This window comes from Ictidomys tridecemlineatus, chromosome 14 (assembly GCF_052094955.1).
Source record: "Ictidomys tridecemlineatus isolate mIctTri1 chromosome 14, mIctTri1.hap1, whole genome shotgun sequence".
Lineage (NCBI taxonomy): Eukaryota > Metazoa > Chordata > Mammalia > Rodentia > Sciuridae > Ictidomys > Ictidomys tridecemlineatus.
Genome location: NC_135490.1, coordinates 16,713,659 through 16,729,534, shown reverse-complemented (window position 1 = coordinate 16,729,534; position 15,876 = coordinate 16,713,659). Strand labels below are relative to the sequence as shown.

Here is a 15,876-nt window from a genome sequence, read left to right as displayed (position 1 = left end):
AGTTTAGGAATTTCATTTTGGAGGCCACATTTTGCCATTAGCATTTTACAGTTGCTAAAGACTAGAGATTGGTTTGTAAGATAAGACTGCCTTACAATGGCCTGCAGAGTTTGTAAGGGCACTGACTGCTCTGCTCATAACTTTCCAGAATCCAGAGGTTATGATAAGGGTAAATTGATAAATATTGAAAAGGGTGAATCTAAAAATGATCAAGGTAGAAGGTCATGGTTCTACTCAGCAGTCTACCTAAATTACACATTGCTCACTTCCCCCAGTGTCTTGAAAAGTGAAAAATTTAAAAATAGGCCAGATGTGATGGCACAGGCCTGGAATCCCAGCAGCTCGGGTGGCTGAGGCATGAGGATTGCACGTTCAAAGCTGGACTTAGCAATTCAGCGAGGTTCTAAGCATCTCAGTGAGACCGTGTCTCTAAATAAAATACAAAAAGGCCTGGGATGTGGCTCCATGGTTGAGTGCCTCTGGGTTCAATCCCTGGTACCAAAGAAATAAAATTTAAAAAAATAAACAGCATTGATTTTTCTCAAGGGGGGAAATTATTATTGACTAAACGGTGCATAAAAATGAATTAGTGTATAATTTATTCCTATTGTCTTTTTGATGCTGCTTGGTTTTTTGTTGATATATTTTGATTTCTTTGATTCCAGAAATAAATGTACTGAGTGGAATTGCAGCTGTGCAGGAATCAGGGTCTCCTGGATTGCCAGCAACTTTTCCTTGATACAGAATAGAATGAAGCCTTGCTTTTTCTAGTGTTATTGCTCTCTGCAGCTGTGCCCCGGTCCTGCATGGTGTGTGCCTGCTGCTCCCCACACTGGTAACAACGCGTCCCAGGTTGCTGCATGCTCTGACTAGCCCTCTGACTCACTCCAATCCTCAGCTACTGTTGCTGCAGGTTGCTTTTTTGCTCAGTTGATATAATTAAATTCCATCAATCACCCAAGTGATTCCAGTGTTTGTGAATCATTAGTTTTAGAAATGAGAATCTAGAGGAATTCTTTGTATGCATAAAACACAAAATTTAAGAAAAATCTGTGAAAGAAATTTAGAAAGCATGGGCTTAAAAAGAACTTCTCTTAAGTGGTGATATTTCAGTTTAATAACACCTTATGGAGTAAAATGGAGTAGGTGATATGCATAAGCCAAACAATTCAATTTAAAATATAAAGTCTGTGATGATATAAATAAAAATTTTTAAGACAATGTTGCTAAACAAAAAACCCAAAATAAATTAATAAATTAAAAGAAGCACTTTACTGTTCCTTTTGCGTCATAACAAATGAGTGTCAGTTCAAATACTGCCAGAGGGTACATCTCTCTAGCAGAGTCAAATGTCACCTAATATGTTAATAACAATTTGAGCACCATCTTAGCTGAAGTTTTAGTGAAAGTTCCATTTTTAACAAGTATAATTTTTTCTTTAGAACATTTTCTTCATTAATTCATTCATAATTCTCTGCCTGTTTTTCATGACCTAATACTGAAATATTCACTTACTAGAAAACACACTGCAACAGGTAAACAAATACATCTGAAGCTATGATTTTTCTTTTTCTTAATCCCTAAGGGATTTTAAAACTATAAGATAGAGTTCACTGACATTTATGCACCATAATATTTATATTTAACTTCACATTTTTAAAATGAATTGGGACTAAATAAATGGTTTTAGAAATGAGGAAAATGTCATTGGACAAAAAGTTTCAATTGATACACATCTGCAACTTATTCTTTAAAAATGTATAATTTTATTTACAAATGTATAAGTAGCACAGAAGTATGTCTTTTATAAAACACTTATTCAGAACATGGAACACAACTAAGAATATTTAAGAGATTCAGAAAGAACAGTGAGCTAAAACTTTTTAAAAATGCCCTGAATGATGAAAAGGTTATAGACCCTGTAATATTTACTCTGAAAACAAAATGCTCTGAATTTGAAAGAAAGAAAACATCAGTAACCTTCCAAATAAAACAATCACTTGGCAGGAGCTGGAATGGGAAGAAAGAAATACCACTATCCCTAGATTCTCTTTAATGTAGAAACAGCTGAATAGGAAAATATTGTTTCACAGTGTGCAATAGGGCTGGTCAGGTATTAGGTATATATGGAAGGCCTGGTGGCATTGGAGCCATGGAGGCAAGGAAGGTTTCAAAAATGTAAGTTAGAGGATGCTATGTGGTCTTTCTCTCCCTTTCTCTCCTCTTCTTTCCTCTCTCTGCCACTTCTCTCTTTCCTTCCCTTCCTCCCTCTCCATTTCTTTGTTTTGTTTTTAACCAATGGGTTTTACTCAATGCGATGAGTCTTCAGAGCAATGAGGTTTGCTGACACTCAGGGATGTATGTTGTGCCCAGGAAGGAGCTCTTCAAGTAGAGAGAAAGAACTGGTCATCAACTGTGCTCTCAAAATCCTAAATCACATTCCTACCTAAGAATGCATTTGGAAAAAACCAGTCATTTCTCTCTTGTTTAATCAGCCATGTTTTGAGATAGATGTGGCACAATATTATGACACTTATTATAGGTAGTTGCCAATTATTAGTTGTTAAATGCTGGGTGATTATTAATGACAATGCTTGATTTTAAAGAAAGTCTTCTTAAAAATTATTCTTTCTGATTTACTTCTCTCAAATTAAATGCTAGTCATAGTCATTAGGAAACAATACCATAAGATTTTGAATGTTTTAATTTCTAATAAATAATATTTTAAAGATTTCCTTGCTATTTCATTGTTATTCTTGGAATAGTCTAATGATTTTCTTTTCTCACCCACCCATCCAATGATTTCTAAATATAGCATTTCACTACTATTCTGTTCCTACTAAGACATTCTAAACTTATTTATTCTTGGTGGAAAAATGCTCTAAAATACTACTGAGTTCTATATGAAGGGACCCTTTTTATTTTTTATTAAATTCATGGACCCATAAAGTCAATTTATTTTGTTGCAATCCTATTGACATGAATTTTGATATTTAGCAGATTTTTTATATTTTGGCATCATATTTTGTACTTTTAGTAAAGCCTAGCTTTTTGCAATGTATATGGTTTTACTCTTTGGCTGTATTATTAAAAGTATATATAATCAAACAAATCATATATGAAAAATATCCTCTGGAACTAAAAATTCAGATTACTAAGTTACAGTTGAAAATATTACCTGCCAAAATGTACATTTCATGAGGTCAGGGATTTTTTTCTTTGTTCACATATGTAACCTAGGTTCTAAGAATAGTTTGGCACATAACAGATACTCAGTAAAAAATATAAGCATTCAGGCATTTGAAGATGGCAGAATAGAAAGTCACTTTCCTGGTTGCTCTGTGGGTTGAAACCAAAAAAGCAGATAAGCAGCTTCTCAGCAAGGTGGGTGAAAAACAAAAGCAAGGAGTGGCTTTACTGGAATTTAATACTGAGCATTCGAAACAGATCAGGAACTCAAGATACAATAAAATCAAGAAGTCAAGAAGAAGTCCCCAGGTGCCACAACCTCTGGGGCAGCTTGAATCACCAGCAGGAGCAGTCATCTGTGAGCACAAAGGAGGAATAAAAGACTTAAAGGAACCCTCACTTACAGGAGGCCTGAGGCATGACAAGGTATGGTGAGATCAGAGATTAAAGACGCTGCCCTATGAAACCGAAAAGATTTCCATTCAATATCCTTGTGCAGAAAAGAAGCTGCCTCTCTCCTGGCTGCCTGAGGAGGACAGAGGAAGAAATCGTTTTGCAGCCCCTCTACAGGGTCGGCAGCTGAGGGAGGCAATTCCTGACAAACCAGAGTTTGTCCTGAAATACAGACCTGGCAAATCCATACTGCACTACACAGAGTAGGCCTAAGTGACTAGGAGAAAATCAAACATGAAGGGGTTTACACAGGGGAATACTGGTTGTGAAAACCCACTCAGTTCTCTCTGTCCCCCTTCAGCCTGGCTGCTTGCAGGACCAGCTGGGAGAAACATGGGCGTCCTGGAATTCCAAAGGACACGGTGGGGAGAGATTGAGTTTGGAAACTAAATCTAAGAGCAGGAACTGTGAGGTTCCAAAGTGATGGTGTGGACTAAGAATTGGCTCCTCCATGGCACAAGTGGAAGTCAGGGGAGATTCCTGGGCTGGAGTACACCAGTATGAACTGCAATTGCTGGGTCCTGAATGAGTGCTGATTTAAAATCTGCAGACCACTTGGCATTTAGCAAAGAACCTGGAGCCTACAGAAGCATCAACCTCACCTCTAAGAGTTCTACCTACAGGTTTACCACTTATTCCATCAACCCCATCCTGAGTGTGAACCAACTGTCACACTCAGGATGACCCCCCTAACACTGCTGAGAAGGGAAGGTGAGAATCTTTTGAAGTCCAGTGGAATAATATCATTGAGATCTTTCTTTCTTTCTTTTTTCTTTTCTCTGTTTAACTTTGACCTTAAGCGTTCATGGAATACTCATATTTGTGGGGGTTTTTAAAAAATAATTTCTAGCATATTTGAAGCCCATTATTTTTCATGAATCAGTATTTTGAGGACTAGCATGTTGGATTAGTAGACATCAGTTTTGTTTTGCATTCTTTTATTTTCATTTTTTAATTTTTACTTGATTCTCTTGATTCTCTTTCTTGCTTTTATTCTTGTAAGAGCCAAACTCTATTGTTCTCTCCTTCAATTTTCCTTTAATTTTTTACTTTCATCTTCTCTCTGCCTCCCTCAAAATGGACATATCTTACATCATTTTTATTCTCTCTCTATCCCCCATTTGAAATTGTAGATCCTTTTGCAAACTTGCTGTTATTACTGTGGGAAATAACTGATCATCATTTCTGTTTATTGTGACAATTAAATTGTAAATGTCATAGCAGGAAATATTTGATTTAATGCTATATATGCTTTGCATTGGTTGTTGTTATTATTTATCTCCCCATAAATAGTGAGTTACTGGAAAACTTCAGGGACACTCTAAGTTGACAGGGTAGAAATTCTACTGCCTCAGTAGAATTAGATGTTAGATGGACACACATACAAACAACATAAAAAAATCAAGAGAACAAATCACCTCAAACAAACCAAGATTGTCAATAACAGAATCCAATGATACCACAGTGGAAGAAAAGCCAGAGAAGGAGTTTAGAATGTACATAGATAGTTAAACTGATCTGCGTGGAAAAGGATGATGTAAGGAGTGAAATCAAAGAGAAAATATAGGAAATGAAAGATCACTTCAATAAAGAGAGATTCTGAAAAAACTCAAGCAGAAATCCTCAAAATGAAGGAATCAATAAACCAAATTAAAAATACAATGGAAAGCATCACTAACAGACTAGACCACTAGAAGACGGAGTTTCAGGCAATGAAGACAAAATAAATAATCTTGAAAATAAAGTTGACCATGGAGAAAAGATGTTTAGAGACCATGAACAGAACTTTCAAGAAATATGGGGTAACATGAAAAGACCAAACTTAAGATTTATCAGGATAGATGAAGAGCACAAAGCAAAAGAATGCACAATATTTTCAATTAAATAATATCAGAAAATTTTCCAAACCTGAAGAATGAAATGGAAAATCAGATACAGGAGGCTTACAAGACCCCAAATATACAAAATTACAATAGATCCACACCAAGACATAATATTTAAAAATGCCTAACATACAGTATAAGGTTATAATTTTAGAAGGCTTCCAGGAAAAAAAAGACCAATCACATTTAGAGGGAAAACGATCCAGATCTCAGCTGATTTCTCAACCCATACCTTGGAAGCTAGGTCTTAGAATAATATGTACCAAGCTCTGAAAATGGATGTCAGCCAAGAATACTATACCCAGAAAAATTAGGCTTCATAATTAATGATGAAATAAAAACTTTCCATGATAAACAAAAGTTAAAAGAATCCACAACTAGAAAGCCTGTACTACAAAACACACTCAAGAAGATATTTCATGAAGAAGAAATGAAAAATAAAGTGGGGAGAGAATAACAGAAGTTCATAGGGTTAGACCAAGGGGAATAAATTGAAGAGATGGGGAGGGGAATAGGAAAGATAATAGAATGAATTGGACATTACTTTCTTATATTCATACATGAATACACAACCAGTATAACTCCATATCATGTACAACCACAAGATGGGAAGTTAAACTCCATATATGCATAATATGTAAAAACATACCCTACTGTCATGTATATCTAAAAAGAACAAACTGAAAAATAAAAAAACAAATTATAAGCATTCTTTTCAAAAATAATATGATCAAAAATTTTTCTTATGAATTGAAAAATATTTATTTAAATATTTTATATACTATGATCATAAATGCAAATCAAAGTAAATTCTTAATTGGAAGGGAAAGAATAAACTGAAAGGTAATCAGTAATATAATGGTAAGGGAAGAACTTTAAGTTTATTTATTTATTATTTGGGGGGATGTAAGAGGAAATATATAAGTCAATTAATGCAGTTTAATGTATTCATCTTGAAGAAATATTTAATATTCCTACATGCCATAAAAATACCACAGAAATAGATATCACAGATGTCTCATGCTTTTAAAAAAGCTAAGCATACTTCTAAGACAGCCGTGAATCTATTTAGATAACTCTTTGCAATTATTTACCTACTCTATAGATTATTTCATGTTGTTTCCCTATATTTAATCTACTTAATTTTCACTACTGTTCTTACCATTTCAGTAATTAAAGATTAAAATGTTAAAATAGTATGAAAATATCTAGAAAAATTGAAATCTTTTTGGATGATTTTTATTTTATTCTTCCCACACTTTTACTTTATTCCATTAAGGGTATTTCATGTGCTCAGGTCTATGACTTTAGCTTACAATTATAAAATTGCAAAATACATAGTCATATAGTCATGAATTCTCATCATTTAAGAATTATTTATTAATTAATATGTGTCTGGCATGACATCAATCCTGAGACCATGGATGTTACTGGTCAATGAGGGAGAGTCTACCACTAAGTGAACAATTCATATAATTTCAGAAATTGTAATCAAGTGGTAGGAAGAAAAGCTACAGGTTACATTTAATGTGTAGAAAGTGGCCACTTTGCCAGGTCTGGGGGCTCAGCTAAGTTCTCCAAGGGTAAACAGCATTTAACACACATCCTGGAAAATAACTACATTAGACAGGTCAGGGGGAAAAACCAGTAGTGGAAACGCAGATTGTGCCCACATGGGAGGAAAACCCTGCAGGAAATAGACTGTGCTTGTTTTATAAAAGTATTTTGTAAGAATAATCAGATTTCTTCAGCACCTTGTATCATACAAAGGTCTTTTAAAGTAATTTATTTATTATTATTGTCCATTTCCTTAATAAAAACATTCTTCCACATGTCTTAGCATAATATTTTAAAATTAAAACTAAATTTATTTTTAACTCAAAGGTAACTATACATATCTATGGGGTACCAGGTGATCTTTTGGTGTGTGTATACATTTTGCAATGTTTAATCAAATTAAACATATCTATATTACCTTTTCATGTTGGAAACTTTTTCTCCTCCTAGTTTTTTGAAACATATAATACATTATTGTTAGCTATAGTCGCCCTACTAGACAATAATAGAATACCAGAATTTCTTACTTCTACCAAACTATAACTTCTTCCTCTCCCTAAATCATTTTACTAATCTTTTAATTCTTCAAGATGATTGAACAAATGGTTCACAAAAGTTGAATTTTTTTTTCAAAATTGTAATGTTACATGTAAGAGCTGTTATGACCTGAACAGCATCCTGTCTCCTTCCCTGAAAATAGAAAGGTAAGGGTAGAAGAGAAGGAAGAGTGCAGATGCAACTCCCCTGGGAAGGTCATTTTAATTAGTAAAGAAATTTTACAGGAAGCAATATATGTGAACTGAACCGTAAAGGTTATTAGACTCAAAAGATGATGAGTGAAATTCTAGGTGGAGATACACTTAACAGAGCTTACCTGGACTACTTGTTACCATAGCACCATGCAGTATTTAAAACACTATTATATTAGATTCTAAAGGAACCCTTACAATTTGGAAAACGATTCACTGGAATGCATGAAAAAATAAACCACCTATGTTTATTTTTTGTTGAAGTCTTTTAAAAAGCATCTTTAATGATATACTAGTATGTGGTAGAATTCTATAAAATAGCCATTTTTATATATGGCATACCAGCTCTTTGATATGATTCAGCCTCAATATAATGAAAAGACCAAAGATAGTCTCTCATTCTGTAGGTTCTCTCTTCACATTTGTGATTTCTTTGCTGAGCAGAAGCTTTTACTTGATGCCATCCCATTTGTTAATTCTTGATATTATTTCTTGGCTTTAGGAGTCCTGTTGAGGAGTTGTTGCCTGCATCTCTGATGGACTGTTGACCCTGTATTTCCTTCTAGCCATTGCACTTTCTGGTCCAATTCTCAGGTCTTTGATCCATTCTGAGTTGACTTTTGTGCCAGGTGAGAGATAGGGATCTAGTTTCATTCTTCTACATAGGGATTCCAATTTCCCTAGAATCCCATGTTTAAAAGGTTAACCTTTTCTTCTATGTATGTTTTTGGCACCTTTGTCAAGGATCAAATGACTGTGTCTGTGTGGGTTTGTCTCAGTGTCTTCTGTTCTATTCTATTGGTCTATGTGTCTGTTGTTACTCCAGTACCCCACAGTTATTAGCAGTAGAATTTCAAATAAAAATTTTTATAGAGAGGTCAAGGCTTAATTTTTTATCCAGGTAGAACTGTTGAAAACTTTGGAGAACCCTTGTCTAATTCATTTGTAGAATAAATGTCTCCAAATAAACATATCCAATCTGCCTCCCTTAAGAAAAAATTGAAAAGGAAGATGTCTTAAAAGAGAAAAGACATTTGCTTTCTCCCTCCTTTTTAATCATGATTATATTAAACTCTATAATCTGTTTCTAATAAGTATTTTCTTAATTATTCAAGTTAGCATTTTCATCTCTCTCTGTCTCTCTCTCTCTCTCTCTCTCTCTCTCTCTCTCTCTCTCTCTCATATCATTCTGCAAGTTTTCCTTTTAAGTCCAATTTCCAAAAATTGCCTCACAAAACCATTCTTGCTGATTGCAACGACTCAGCAAGGGGGCTCAAGAAGTTCAATCGCTGGTGTTGTAGAAGAAACATTCGGCCAATTGCTATGCTCTCAAAGAATCACTGACTAAAACTTCATTTCAACTTTTTCTTTCTTCAGTTGTCTTGAAGCCCAAGTTTTTTTTTTAATTATTTATGTATTTTATTGGTGCATTACAGTTATATGTAATAGAGGATTTCATTATGCTGTATTCGTACATGCATACATAACATAGTTTTTTTTATGTTTTTAAATGAACTTTATTTCTTAGAGCACTTTTAGGTTAACAACAAAATTGAGCAGAAAGTCCAGATATTTTCTGTTTACCACCTGACTCATACACACATAGCCTTCACCCTTACATAACATAATTTGATCAATCTCATTCCCAAGTACTTCCCTTTTTCCTTTCCTCCTTCTTCCTTCTGATCTGCTTACTCTACTCACCTCCCTTCTATTATTATTTTAAATAGTGAGTTATGATTTTATACATACGTGTGTGCGTGCGTGTGTGTGTGTGTGTGTGTGTGTGTGTGTATGCAGGTTTCATTGTGGTATATTTGTACATGGACTTAGCACAATTTGGTAGACATATTTCTACATGCCTTCTCTCCTTTCTCCTTCCCTCTCAATCCCTTTCTTCTACTCTAAAAGTCCAAGGTTTTTAAAACTGGAAAATTATTTTCATCAGTTTAAAATTATATGAATTGACATTCTATGTTGGAAACATCCTCTGTGGAAGTTTCAAATCACTTCCATTTATTGTCAGAGGGTTTGGTTTGCCTCTTTGGGACTGTTGGCTTTGAAAGCTTTGACTTGGACACATCTAATATATACGATGAAGAGCCTTCACCCAAATTAGGAACCAGTCCTTAAAATGGCACTCCTTAGAATGGCAAATTCCAAGGTATTTATGCACGCACAAGGTGGCTAGTAAAACAATTAGCATTCAGTTATAAACCTGTACAATAAAAAAGGATGTGGATTTCAAGATACCCAGCTTATTGACTGAAAACATAATAGTTTAATCTGTGGAAAATAATAGTTTCCACAGATTAAAGACATTGTGTTTTTGCTACAAGAGATTGCACCCTGGGGCACTTAACCACTGATCCACATCCCCAGCCCTTTTTATTTTGAGATAAAGTCTTGCTAAATTTCTTAGGGCCTTGCTAAGTTGCTGAGGCTAAACTTGTGATCCTCCTGCCTCAGCCTTCCTTTGACTATTCTGCCTTCTCTATGTAAACCAATTTAACATTTCTTATCCCTATCTTTTGACTTATATTTTTCTTAGCTTTTAACATCATATGACATTTTACATATTTTAATTCTGTCTTATTTTTGTCTCTAGCACTAAGATATAAATTCACTGAACTTTTTTTTTAACTCACTTATGCCCAGCACCTAAAATACTCTGACACATAGAAGGCATATTTATTGACTGACTACATGGACAATTGCTGAACTGGATGTTAAAAGCTGTGTAGGTTTTTATGAGTTTGGAGGCCTACTGAGAATGATTAAATCCATTTATTCATTTGTTCAACAAATATTTACGAAGTACATACTTTGTCCCAGATACTGTACTCAGCTTAGATATGCAATATTGAACGAGAGATGGCTGCTGTCCAGATAGACCGATTTTCAAATAACCCTAAAAATAAGAGTGGCTTCAGCCCTGCATAATCACTATTTCACCTGGGACTTTGCCAGATCTGTAACCTGCCCAGGCTTGATGCACAGATTTTTCAATCCTCACATTGGTAAGGAAATACCTTCCCATGTGCCTCATGAACTGCAGGCAGCCTCAACCCACCCACTCATAGGGTAAAGGCCTCTTTCTGGAAGATGAATTAAAATGTAAACAATATCTTTGCGACTTGAAAAAAACAAAGATATTTGAAAACAGAATGACTAAGGCTTTAACTTCAACTGGCCCATGATCACTACATTAAGTTCTGAGATGTTTCCAAAAAATATAAGTAAAGTTTTTATTGTTGACCTACCCAGTTCCTTGGGCCTCCAAGAAGATCCACGCTTTTTGAATCAAATAAAGAAAACACACGGGGCTGGGGATGTGGCTCAAGCGGTAGCGCGCTCGCCTGGCATGCGTGCGGCCCGGGTTCGATCCTCAGCACCACATACCAACAAAGATGTGTCTGCAGAGAACTAGAAAATAAATATTGAAAATTCTCTCTCTCTCTCTCTCTCTCTCTCTCTCCTCTTTAAAAAAAAAGAAAACACACATAATGGAAATCAGAATAAAGTAAAATAGCTCTGGTTCTGGAGTCAGGGGAGTTGGATTCAGATGAAATCAAAATGTGTATTTTAATTATGACTCGCCATGTGAACTTCCATTCTGATTCTGGGTTACTGCAACAGTAAAATAGCTATTATAGCTATTTTACCTTATTATACACACAACCTTGGAATCTTTTGAGAACAAAGTAAGATTATATTTATGAAAATGCTTGTTAACCATAAAGACTATGAGAAATCAGGATGTAAGTGTCCTGTGCAACGGTGATTCACTTTATGCTCAAGGGAACATTGGAAGCAATTTTCTTTTTCTCACCTTGTGCAAACTCACAAAATTCCAGAATTAGACTTCTTATAAAAGTAAAACAATTTCTATTTTTTCTATCCAATTAACACTTCAAATTTACCACTGGGTTTTCTATCTTCTTTTTTTTTCTCTAATTCTAGGGACTACTGTTTATAACACAACCTCCCCAAACCCTGTATGACTTTCTTAAAAAAAACTAAGTTCATGTCAATAGTCAGTGCAATTAACCAAAGTATTTTCTGCAGAAACAGATTGTTGCCAGAGATGATACTTCTATAAATCTTTCCCTTGGCTTTGAAAAACCATGCTACAAATAAACCAAGATTATTAGCTCTTTGTGCTGAGATATATATATTTGGGGGGGGGGGTGCTGGGGATCAAATCCGGGGCTTTGTGCATGCAAGGCAAGCACTCTACCCACTGAGCTATATCCCTAGTCCCTGTGCTGAGATATTATAGCCTATTTGTGTGATCCTTAGCTTCATAATTTTTGATAGTTGACTTCTCAGATTTATCTTTCATGTCTTCACAATGGAGATACTTTTGAAAATTTAGATTTGCCTCTAAACACACAGCTGTAATAATATTCACAATTATAATAAATTTACTCTGTTAGAATTTGAGCTTTGAAGAGTACAATGTAGTTATACATCTAATGGAAGTGAAAAAATTCAAGCTTTTTTTCTTTTAGTAAGAAAAAGATAATTAACCTGGAGGCATAAACCTCTCTTCAGAAGTCAGAATTCTTAATATATTGGTGATAGAATTTTTTAAGCTTATTTGATAACCAAGACTAGTAACAATTAATGTCACAGAGTCATAAAAATAATTGAACCAATGTTAGCTCACTGATTAATTACCCACTGAGAAGAAGGTGAATCAAGCCTAGAAGATCTTATTCATTGCAAAGTGAGAGAGCACTATTTACTGTACAGTAACTCAATTTGTCTCATATTGACTTCAGTTTTTATTCATATATTCAGGATGTACTTGTAAAAATTGTTCTCTAATTCTTCTGTCACCTTATTTGACGTCTCAGCAGCTCTGACCATGTTAATAACTCTAGTTCTCTAATGACCCTCTCCTGTTCATGATCTCGACCACACCTCCAAACCCCAAGAACAGCAACAACAAAAACCAAAAGACTCTTATCCTGGTTCATCATTTCCGTGACTAGCATAATTATTCAATAACTACACAAATCAGAAAAGTCAGAACCAATGGAGGCACATCTGTGTCTTTGTATTTACTTGAGAAGACTTACAAAGCAGTTACCATGTGCTGGATACTTCTTTACAAAATTAACTTATTCCATAGTTGACACTAGGTCAAAATCCAAGGAATATGTATAACTGTTAAAGGTTACGAAACTTGTACATTGGCAAAGCCAGATCTTGAACTCACATGCCCTGGCTCCAGAGTCCATGCATTTTAACCTGATGCCATGCTGCCTCTAAATCTGTGATCATGTTCTGTAACTTTTTCCTCATACATATCTCTTCAATTCTTCCATTTTCCTCCATCTCCCATGCTATCACACTAATTGATCTTTTGACATCTTCACTTCATTCTTCCAACTTATTACACATTACCAGGCTCAGTTATTTCTTAAGAACATAAATTTGATCATGTGGGTCCCTAGCATAGAAACTTTCAACAGCTTTCCATTAATATAAAAATCATCTTCCTTTACATTGCTTCCTTTGCAGATTCCCTCCTCTCCCCTCCATTCCCAGTTACTTTGTATGTTCAAATACATTGAGTTTCTACTTCCTCCAAATTCCAATCCACTTCTCAGAGGCTCCTTCCCACCCCAGAGCCTGTCCATATACCATTCCTTAGTCCAGGGTTTCTCAACTTGGTACCATCAACACTTTGGATGGAATAATTCTTTGCTGCAGATGGCTACTCTGTGCATTCTAAGATGTTTTGTAGCATTCATGACCTCTACTAACTCAGATGTTAGTGCCAATCCCAAGTTGAAACTACCCAAAATGACCAAATTCTCACTGGGTTCAAGAGAATCACTCCTACTGACGACCAATGCCTTCTACTTAACTGCTCTAGCCCCCTCTTTTGGTTTGTTCTTATTCCCTCTGCAAAATTCATCAGCCATGGTCTCTACTTCAGAAAAGCCATCTCTGGATTTGGATAAGATGTTGCAGATAAGGCTCCCTGGGAAGTGGATTCTAGGGATGAAATTAGTTTGCAAAGAATTTATTATAAAGGGCTCTTGGAGTAAACTCTTGAGGAAGAGAAGGAAAGGAAGCAGAAGGAAACCATGAGCTGCCATGATATTTCAAAAAGATTCCAGTTGACCCTCTAGCATCTCTAAAGCTGGCATGACCTTTCCATCTTGGCAGGACTGAAGTGAGGGAGAAGGCCTTTCTACTTCCAGGATGACCAGTCAAAGGCCACAGGTTGTGCTGGGAACATGATCTTGTTCATAAACTATCTTTGGTGAAGACAATTCACTAAGAAAGCTGAGACTTGAGGCTGTGTTTCAGCAACACTTAGAAAACTCAGGGAAATAAGTCTCTCAATCCTGAAGAGAGAGTTGGGCAGTATGCCAGACCATTCACTGCTGGCCAATTCTTGGACTTCTCTTATCCACTTACTAATACAAGTTCTTGTAGACTTCTTTTCCTAGAGTCAATTCACAAAAGAAACAAATTACACTCCCTACTACTATAGCTGATCTTAGGGCTGCATCTGATATTCATTGTCTCCCTCCTCCATATTTATTTGAGACACTGTCACCTTAAGCTATCTCAGTGTTTTTGTTGTGACACAGATACTTGAGGAAATCTTCAACCTTTTCAGTCTGTGGCCACTGCACTGTTCATCACAACTGGATGAAAGAGTAGTAAGAAGAATCTAAGTAAGCTACCTCAGAGCCAATCACATCCTTCCCTGCCTCTAGTGGCACCAAGGTTTCTATAGCAACTCCAAATAAAACAGTATTTTCAGGGCTGGGGGACTCAGTCCTTCCATCTGGAAGAGTATCTGTTGGTACATTCTATAGTTTGGATCTGGGATGTCCCCTAAAGGCCCATGTGTTAAAGGTGTGTTCCCCAACTTGGGACAACTGGGAAGTGGTGAAACCTTTAACGTGAGTGGCCTGAGTTAGAGGTCTTCTGAGTCATTGGGAGCATGCCTTTGAGAGGGATAGTGGGACCCTAACCTCTTCTTTCTTTCTCTTACTGTCTCTCTTCCCTTTCCATGATGTGAGTGATTCTGATCTGCCACACATTTCCACCATGATGGACTGCCTCACGACAGGCCCAAAAGCAATGAGGCCAACTGCTCATGGGCTGAAATCTCCAACGCTGTTCTAGTGATGAAAAGCTCACTAACACAGCCACACCACAGCATCCACTACACCAGGTCAGATCCCAAAGGTAGTTGCTCTCATAACATTTATCGCAATTGCGATAAAATATTTGCTTGTATTGCAGTTCACATCAGAAGATCCTTTTTGCTTTTCAGACATTTAATTCTGAGACCCTTGAGAGACTTGTAGTGTCTACCCACTCTCTCTTGGATTGACTAGATGGGAACTAAATAGAAAAAAATTAGCGTAATTCAGAATTCTGAGGGAGGCCAGGGAGATTAAAGGACTCAGAAGAAGATGAGGTAAAGGAAGAAGGAAGGGCTCCTCAATACATACCTGAAGTGGATGCTGTGACATCTAATAAGCCACGGAGGAAGTAAAAACCACCCTGAACCATTCTCTTGAGTTTCTTCCATGGCGCAGAGTCAGGTTACATATGTGACATGTGCTGTGAACAAGGTGCAGGCAGAGAGACCAGCCTGGGCCAGGGGGCTAGACAGAAAGCTGGACACACCACAGAGAAGCCCCTCACACGTGGGAATGAGTACAACCCTGAAGCTATGTCACATATTTATAGGCTATCTAAGAGGGGAACATCCAGTTTTTCTAAGTAACAAGAAATGCATCAAAGGCTCTCCAGAAATAGCACAAGGCAATGTGCATACAGAAGGCCAAGGTCTGAACACCGAAAGCTCTGGGAACAGCCTTGCTTGACAGGGATACTGACGTCACCCCAAGTCTTGTCTGTCTGCAGCGGAGCCAACAGTCAGCTAAACTACCAAAAGGGGAAAGGAAATATTCTTTCAGGGCCTTCTGGATTTGTGTCTTATTAACTTCCTCTCATGGCAACCCAGCGTGCCCTTCCCTCACCACATTTCTGTGCCTGGG

General features: G+C 36.4%; 1 long non-coding RNA gene across 2 annotated transcripts in view; it reads right to left on the bottom strand.

The window, feature by feature from the left end:
- The window catches only part of LOC144370299 (uncharacterized), an 80,245-nt gene extending 64,584 nt beyond the window's left edge, over positions 1 to 15,661 (bottom strand). For both annotated transcript variants that reach the window (XR_013430246.1, XR_013430245.1), the window contains exon 1: positions 15,325 to 15,661. This is a non-coding gene — a long non-coding RNA (uncharacterized LOC144370299). The remainder of the gene's footprint in view (positions 1 to 15,324) is intronic.
- Positions 15,662 to 15,876: the final 215 nt, after the last annotated feature.